This window comes from Notothenia coriiceps, unplaced genomic scaffold (assembly GCF_000735185.1).
Source record: "Notothenia coriiceps isolate Sejong01 unplaced genomic scaffold, NC01 NC01_scaffold00009597, whole genome shotgun sequence".
Taxonomy (NCBI): domain Eukaryota; kingdom Metazoa; phylum Chordata; class Actinopteri; order Perciformes; family Nototheniidae; genus Notothenia; species Notothenia coriiceps.
Window position 1 is genome coordinate 14,926 of NW_011342298.1, and position 8,698 is coordinate 23,623.

Sequence of the window (8,698 nt, forward strand, 5' to 3'; positions counted from 1 at the left end):
TTAACGGGTTATGGGGTACACTTAGTGTGGTGTGTGGTTTGTGTGTGATTGTCTTGCTTAAACTATGTAAGGGACGCGAATACACGTTAGCAGAGCATGTGTGTGTGGGTGTTTGTGTGTGTGTGTGTTTTATCTGGTTCCGGATGGTTAATAATTCCTTTTCTTTATGGCGGTTATTTTTGACCGGGAACACCATGGGTGTTACAAAGTTGACTAAATCATCCAAAATCCAATGAAAGTGGTGATCAGCAATGTAATATGTTCAAATGTCTACTGTGAAGGATATCATAAAGCCTTAATGCAATCGAATGTAAAACAAAAAAGTTGTGATTGATGAAAGTAGTAAATCGGTCAGATTTGACCCGAAGACAACAGGAGGGTTAAGAAGAAAACACGGTGAGCATCAAAACTACAACACAACCATGGTACCGATCTCTCAATCACAAGGTAGTTCCACTTTAAATCAAACCCTGCTTTGACGTCTATTTTACTATAAATAGGACCATAATATAGGAAGTGATCATCATACTGTATTGAAGAAGACCTAAACTAGCAATTGAGAACGTAACATTTTCAGGAAAATCATAACTAAGGCAATACAATACAAATCATGTTCTTATAGAATCTAGTCTTTAAAGTAAACTGTATAACCATACTTGTTTTTGCAACCAGTGGAGTTGCCCCATGCTGGATATTACAGAGAATGCCGGTTTAACGCACTTTGGCATTGGCATAGGAACCAGAACAGCAAACAGGTGTATTTTTGTCGAGGGCTACCTGCCAATTGTCCGACGCAGAGCGAAGGATTAGAGGTTGAAGAATGGCCCCAATGATGAGAGGCTGTTTAAATGAGAGATAACGTTACAAAAAATACTCTTTCCCAACCAACTGAACACACACTGTATGTTAAGTATCACTAACATGGAGCCATGTAGAGTATATTCCTTCAAAGATACACATGTTTACATTCAGCATGTTCACTGCCTAGACTAGAGAGTCAGAACAGTCTCGGGATGTAAAAACAGATTTGACACAGGCGCTGGTCTGTTTTGTTGCCGGGGCTCGGGTGGCTATTTCTGGCCAGGCTCCTATGATTCATCAGGGGCTGTTTGGAGGCCTGACGTGTCAAGATGTGTCATTCCACTAATTGTCACTCTGACTTATCCTAAGCCCCTCTTCAGCCCCTGAGCTCTCTTCTGACCCGAGATAATTCTGGTAAAAAAACTAAGCAGACAGGTTTCGTACACCTCAGGAAAGGAAAATCTGGTTTGGCTCTCTGGAGGTTTAGCGCACAGCTGGACTACAAATATTTTCTGAACATGAAAACAGGTTTCTTGAACTTGCAAGTCGGTTTTTGGATCAATGATAGACTAAAACATTTGTGCTAGTAAATAATTCAGCATTACGCTACAGGGTTTATTCTCAATCTTTTGAAGGTTGAACTTCCCTCCTCTGCACCTGGCATGCATTCAGGTGGTATTTTTTTCAAAAATATTTTGGAAAATCGTTGGCAGAAAAACACTTAAAGTCTTTATGTTTGTTTTGAAACACACACCATCATATTTATCCTTGACTCATGATTGCATTGGTAGTATAAGTAAGGCATAGTGAACCATGAGGTGATTTAGATTTAACAAACACATTCTCGTTATTTTGTCTCCCGCACTTATATAGCCTTTCTTACCGGGATTTTTTTGAATATTTTTATTTTTAAAAAGGAAATCTGTGTTGGTTTAAAAGTTGTTACATCTGAGTCACCCTCAGTTATTACCGCGCTCTAATAAGATATCAGGAAGAAGGTTTCTTTCGGCGTTGAGTTTCGCCTCTGCCTTGTCTTATTGGCAAAGCTGGATTGGTCTGAATGCTACCTGAAAATAACACAACACCACAAAGGCCTGAAAAAGTATTGTATTGCCTAACCATTCTTTTGCGGTCAATATTTGTGTTTACAGTTAATATTTTAGGATTGGTTTCTGTTCTAACTTTAACATTAAAAAAGTAGAATACCCAAGGTTATCCTTTTTTGTAACTTATCTATCAGGGACCACAATGCAGTAGTCTATGCGAGATGAAAATAGAAGCATGTATAATCATTTCTAGGTCGGGTGTTGAAACTACAGACCTCAGTTTACTAATGTTTCGTAAGTGAAAGAAACAAGATCTCGTCAGTTGCTTACATGGATATCAAACGACGCGGATTGGTCAAATATTACCCCTAAGTTACGTAGTTTGGAGTTGGCAGCAGAGGAATATGGTCCAATACTTTTCAAAATCTTGGGTCAAAGTGTGTGTGACGTTCAATATAAAGAGATGTTTCCTACTTATACAGAGCTGACACTGGGTCACATGACATGGAAGGTATTGATAAGACAAGAGCTTTTAAATAAATAAATATGACCTGCACTTTAACATGTGAAGAGTGCATTTATATATTTTATATGATGTGGAAAAGCCTCAAGTTCTATTGCACACTTTATGTTTTATAGGAGCTTATATGTCCTGATTTTAGTTCACTCCTCTAATGCATATTTTTTCTCGCTTCATCTCTGCTGCTGCAAGATCAATGAAGTCCATCTTATCTCGTCTTATCTTAAAACCTACTCTTCAAAACAAGTAGCAACTACAGCCATCAAATGGATATAAAAGTGCACCATGTACCATTGATGTATGGGGGAGAGAAAATACAGTCTAGTGGAATAAAAATCGGTCTACTCTGAGAACCACACTGTACTGCAGCTCTTGCATAATTATACCTCGTCCTCCAGCAGATGTCTACTGGGAGTGAGCATGATTATTAACTCTGTCTCAAAGCTTAAATATGCAGGTCTGTGCTGTCATCAAACTTTTCCTCAACTTCTGCACCACTGGCAGCCCTGATATGATTTATGAAACTAAATTTACTGGACAACAGTGAGCAACAATGCCTGGCTCGCTTTGTGTGCCGCCCGTACCGAAAATAAATGTTCACCTCAACAATGTCACACTGCTACTTGCTATAATGAAATCATTTTTCATGCACATTTACATTCCAATATTATTCAGGAGGCTCAACATTTCCATTTGGGGCATGAAAACACCAATTCCCCATCTGGTATATAAACCCCCATCGTGATTATTTGCTGGGATAGGCTCATATTACCCAGGGTATCCTATTTAATGTATTTTTTTGTGGTCACACTGAGTTTCCTTTTCATAATAATATCCAAAGTATTCGGCTTAATTATGTATGCTGGGGCATTTGTGATTAGGATATGAATATGCATATAAACAGCTTAGCCCAAATATGACCTCAACTGAAGCATGAGCTGGTATCCACAGTATCCTCTCTGTGAGACTGCGCTCAATGGTGCAATGTCATTTTCACTGAAATGTTTTAATAAGCTCATCTTAATAGGCCCACCATGATACTTGTGATTAGAAACAGACGCTGACATTTTTCACACTGCATATTTCTTCAACGATTAGCGTCTCAGTTTCGATGCTCACAGTTCATATTAGTATTTGTTCCTGTACTGTGACATGTCTCCATTCTTTAATGTTCAAAAAGCTCTTTATTTTGCAGCACCTCTTTTCACCCTCTGTCTGAAACCAGAGCCCAGTCTGCTCTGATTGGTTAGCTGGCTGGCTCTGTTGTGATTGGTCAAGATGTCCCGCCCCTTAGCCTATCACTTACAATATGTTGGAGCGCTAGCCAATAGAAGTGCGAGTGTTACGTATGATAACACTATGTTACAGAAGTAAACAAAGGAGTTGAATGGAGACGTTTCAGGCATCTTATATTTTCTTATTCTATATTAAAAGTATGCTTCAAGCTCAAATAAATAGGCCCAGGTTCTTGGAGAGGTTTAAGGGGTCTCTGCCAAAATGAAGGTTGGTTCGATATTACTCTCCCTGTTATCTCCTTTCCGACAATACAGAAAGGCAACAAAGCCTTTAAAAGGCTCTGCGGGATGAAACCTCTATTAAGTCCTCCAGACCTCCATTAGGTCCGGATTGATTTTTACAAAAAAGTTTGGGCAGCTATCTTCTAACTTTATATTCCCCAAAACCCTGAGCATCCTAAAACATCAGGGTTTATACACGTATTTATTTTAATCTCCTCCCAGAGGAGGGCTTTTCTGCACCAGAAATGAGTCCCACTCAAATCTTATCCGCGCCCCTGGGTTTGAGGGGTCTTATCTTCGGTTGTATTTTTAAATAGGATGTACTTTGTCTTGCGTTGACAGGTGAATCCAGGGATGTGACCGCTCGCGCCACGCACGCACCGCTGGAGCACCGCCCTCCTGTCCGCGTGCTGCCGGGAGGAGCAGAGGCTCGAGCACACCGGAGAGGAGCACCAGCACTCACAGCACCGTGGGGATGTGACAGCGATCGCCACAGTTGCGTATGCCCGGTGAAAACCTCCAAGTTTGTCTTCTGTGAGGAGGAGACAAAGGAGACATTTAAACCTGAGAGAGAGAGAGAGAGAGAAGAAAGAGAGAGAGAGAGAGAGAGAGAGAGAGAGAGAAGAAATAAATTGCGCGGAGGACTCAGCCGCTGCAGAGATTTCCAGCGGTGCCTTCTCTGTTTGCTCGTGGACTCGCTGGAGATCGGAGCCCGTGAACCGAGCCAATCAAAGATTTAGGAGACAAGAGAGAGGAAGAGGGAGGAAAAGAAACACCCACTTCTTCAGACTCCCAAAACATCTGCATTTGGAGCCCTGCAGATTTAGAGGTGAGTGCCGCTGTGATCACTCTGAGGTGTTGTGTGCTGTGACAGTGAGTTGAGGTGATGGTAGCTGAAGGACTCCCAGGTAAACACACGTGGTTGGACTGATAAGTGTGTATCGGTGTGTGTTCTGGTTCTTATCGTCCCTGCAGCGTGTCACCAACATGCAGCCCGGGTCACAACTTTACTGCCTCCTCAGCTCGGCATGTGGGGCTGTGTGTCTGATAACATCGGGAATGCAATAAGTCAAACCCAGAGAGCATGCATCCAATTCCTACCCAACCCAGGGAGCAGGAAGAATCAGAGTCCAGATCTTTAGCTGTGTCTTAAAAGCACATTAAAGCTCCACTGGAGACATAAACAACAGGAGGCTTTGTTTATCTAAATGAAATCTTCGCCTAATGGATTTCTGCAAAAAACATACAGGTGCCAGGAGGTCAAACTACACAACTGTGTGTGTTATAAGCAGGGTTGGGAGGGTTGATTTAATAATGTTTACAATGACTTATTACCTAAAACATGTAATCAGTAACCTAATCTAACATCATTAAAAACCTGATTACTTTGTCACTTATGGAATACCTCAATATCAAATGCAATACAAATACACAATATAAAATAAATATCAATAGCATTACGAAAGACAACAGAACAATGTAACCTTAAAAAAGTAGAACTTAAAACATTTCTCGCTTTTCAGTGTTTGCAGAGAAAATAAATTCTATAAGCATAGGCTAATCATTCAATCGTCAATAGACCAACAATGAAAGTGCACAATGCAGGAACACATAGTTTACAACGCATAAATAAAGTGTGTACGCTTTGCAATATACCATTGTTGATTTTAAAAAGGTATTGTAGCATTGAAAGCCTACTAGTTATCCACAATTTTCAAAATAAACCAGTAATCTGATTACGTAATCCCGTTACGTGACAACATGACATTTTTATATTTGGCGAACATTGTTGAACACTGTAAATGTGAAGTTATGCCGTTTTTTGTTTTGGGTCATTATGAATGAAGTACCTTTATTTTGTTTGGACTGTTGGTTCGTCAAACTATTTGGCATTTAGGGCTGTTAGACTCTCAACTTCTTAATACTGTTAGTACATGTTTAACTAAAGGAACATTCAATTAAGAAAGAAACCAAATATGAATTAGCAACTGCGCTTAAAACTAAAACAGACAGACCTGAAATAACTTAATGGTTAAAGTGTAAACAGCTTCTTTACAAACTTTGATATCCATAATGCAATGATTTTCACCTTATGAACGCTGGCTTTAAACTGTATACCGAAGGCACGCATTGTCCTCAATGTCGGCAAAGAATTGCATCATCTGCGGGTCGGCTGACGTCCCGCGGTGCGATGACAGCTCCATGCCTCATCCGACAGGCCTGTAGCTAAACAGCAGCTCATTACAAGTACAGCGGCTCGGCTTTCTTCTGGCAGGAGACTGCCGGCTCATTAGGGGTCACCGAGGGGCGAGTCTCCCTCTCCGAGCCGTGGCTTGTTATAGCAGAGCTCTGTGAAACCACTGTTAATTGGATAGAATTCATTTCCACTGACAGATTGGAGAGCTACACAAGTCAGTAAAAGTATCTGCACTGTGGAAAACTCACAGTTGGACTGATTATTTTTTGTATAATAGCCGTGAGGCAGCAGAGATTACACTGCCACTCCACAAAGGGATGTTTGATCCCTACACTAGAAAATAGTTCACTGTGTCAATGATTTTGTATTCTTCCTGGCTGCAGGCTGCCCCTGATCCTCCGTGTTTGTCTTAAAGAGATTTGTGGAGTATTACATTCTCGGCTTATCCAAAAATGAGCAAAGAGATGAAGACAGCTATAGCAACACCGATCTGTCACTCAAACTGGCAACTCCTTCACTATTCCCAACTTTAAGCCTTGATATCATTTAAACAGGCGAGCTATATACAAAGTACAGTTGTCATGAAGAAAGGAAATAACTAGAGAGATCAAAACATGTTTCTTATAACAGGCTGTAATCTGTTTATTTCTAATGTGAAGTTGAGCATTTTGATATGGGGGACTTTGAACCAGGTGTGACCTTGGTGGAAATGCACATTTTTGTACTCCTGCTTTGGCTTCATTCTTTCAACACCTGAGTTGGGGCTTGAATGCGATTTTTATACAGAACAATAAGGCTGCTGATGTTTGGTTAAAAGTCTGTTTAAGTGCAGTATTTAGAAACGTGACCAGGACGGAATATAGTTTGGATAGTCTTAGAGAAAAAGCTAGATTTACATCAAATAGACCACAGTTCTTATAAATATGTCAGATGAATAACTTCCTAAATTGGTTGTGTTTCAAAATGTCCAACATTTCAATTTATTAACGGCAATATTTATGCTGATAGTTTGGCATTTTAACATAGGGGGCTGTGGCGATTGATCCAGATGTGGCCTTGGGGGTAATGCATTCTTTCATCTGTGAGCTACGATAAAGACATGGTCCCTAAGTGGCTTCCCATCCACAATGAGGCTAACTTCAACCTTATGTTGGTGTGAAGTTTCTGCCTTGTTCTGCATGAGAACAAACTAAAACTACTCTGGCTATTTGGAATAATGTATATTTAAGACATTAAAGCTTTGATGTACATTTACATATATTCAAATTGACTTCAGAGTGGCGAGCCAGCCTAAAGTAGACCAGGTGTGTGAAGACAGTGACGTGGAAAAAGTGCCGCCGCGAAGACATTAGTCCATTGACACATCGAGTACAAATCACAACTGCTCCTAGTACTAGACTCCTGGTGCTAGGATGGGTTAAAAGCAGAGAACACATGTCACTGTGTGTGCTGTGTGCTCTGCATGTGAGACCATTAAAGAGGGTTTCATCCCTCACAATTATTATATTATTATATGAAGGGGTCATGCTGTGCTGTGGCAATAATGAACCCAGTGTGCTGCTGCTTTTACTGTAAAAGCCAATGTACATTATTTCTCCCAGCTAACTCCACTCATGTAGTCCAGACATCCACTCACTTGATTCTTCCGTGAAAGGTTAGACAAATGCCACAAATAATTGTCTGCCTGCCTCTTGACCGCGCTCTTGCCCCCAGAGTGTTACGGGGGTTGATTATCCGAGGTGGCGCGGGTCATGAATGTCTGCAGCTGGAATCTATTGGGCAGCCATCGAGCTTCGCTGTGACAGGGAGGAAGCGAGGCGTACGCGATCAGAGAATGAAGGTTGCTTCAGTGATATTGGATCTGTTCTCCGGTGTGTGAGGAGAAATCTTAACGCCAGCGCTGACTGAATGACTGCGCGTATGACTGACTTCCTGCCCGGCTGAGCATTGAAAGAATGGACCGTACTTACAGCATGCTTAGCGCCGATGCCAAGATTATGAGAGGAAGGAGTTCAGGCATGAATCCAGACTGTATATTCATACACTCGGAGATGCATTGATGTTGCCGTCAAGTGCTTAGCTGGTTCAGTGAGCAGCGTGCAAAGAGTGAATATCATGTTTATTAAGAGACGGGAAGAGGAGGGGTCTCAGGCTTCGGGTATAATATTCACTCCCATATGCTCAACATAATGTTTGCTGCTACTTCAGGAAGAGTGAGTCAGTCGTAGACAGGGACGTTTTTCCTCGAGTTCACCTTCAATCCCAGCATCTGTTGGTGAAGTTTTTTGACGTTCAATTGAAAAAAGTTTTCTTATATAACTTGGTTTCTGAGGATCCAACATAACCTCTTAATTTGGTATTTCAGTATGAAGGAAAATGAAGTCTGCCAGATGTCCATTTTCTTCAAATTCTTCTCCATTTTCACTACAATTGAAGGTGCATTACTGTGTGTGCAAGAGTCTTACTCAGATACCTCATTCACACCAACGCAACTCCGGTTCAAGCTCCATGCTTGAGCTTTTCAGGTTCAGAACCGGTTCTTCGGTTTAGCTCCGGCTCTTTTCACACTGCCCAGAGTCCGACTGGTGCTGCGTCATTGCGTCATCGTTTGCGTCAT

General features: G+C 41.3%; 1 long non-coding RNA gene across 1 annotated transcript in view; it reads left to right on the plus strand.

The window, feature by feature from the left end:
* Positions 1 to 4,324: 4,324 nt before the first annotated feature.
* The window catches only part of LOC104945379 (uncharacterized), a 71,757-nt gene continuing 67,383 nt past the window's right edge, over positions 4,325 to 8,698 (plus strand). Inside the window, exon 1 of the long non-coding RNA XR_798335.1 lies at positions 4,325 to 4,713. This is a non-coding gene — a long non-coding RNA (uncharacterized lncRNA). The remainder of the gene's footprint in view (positions 4,714 to 8,698) is intronic.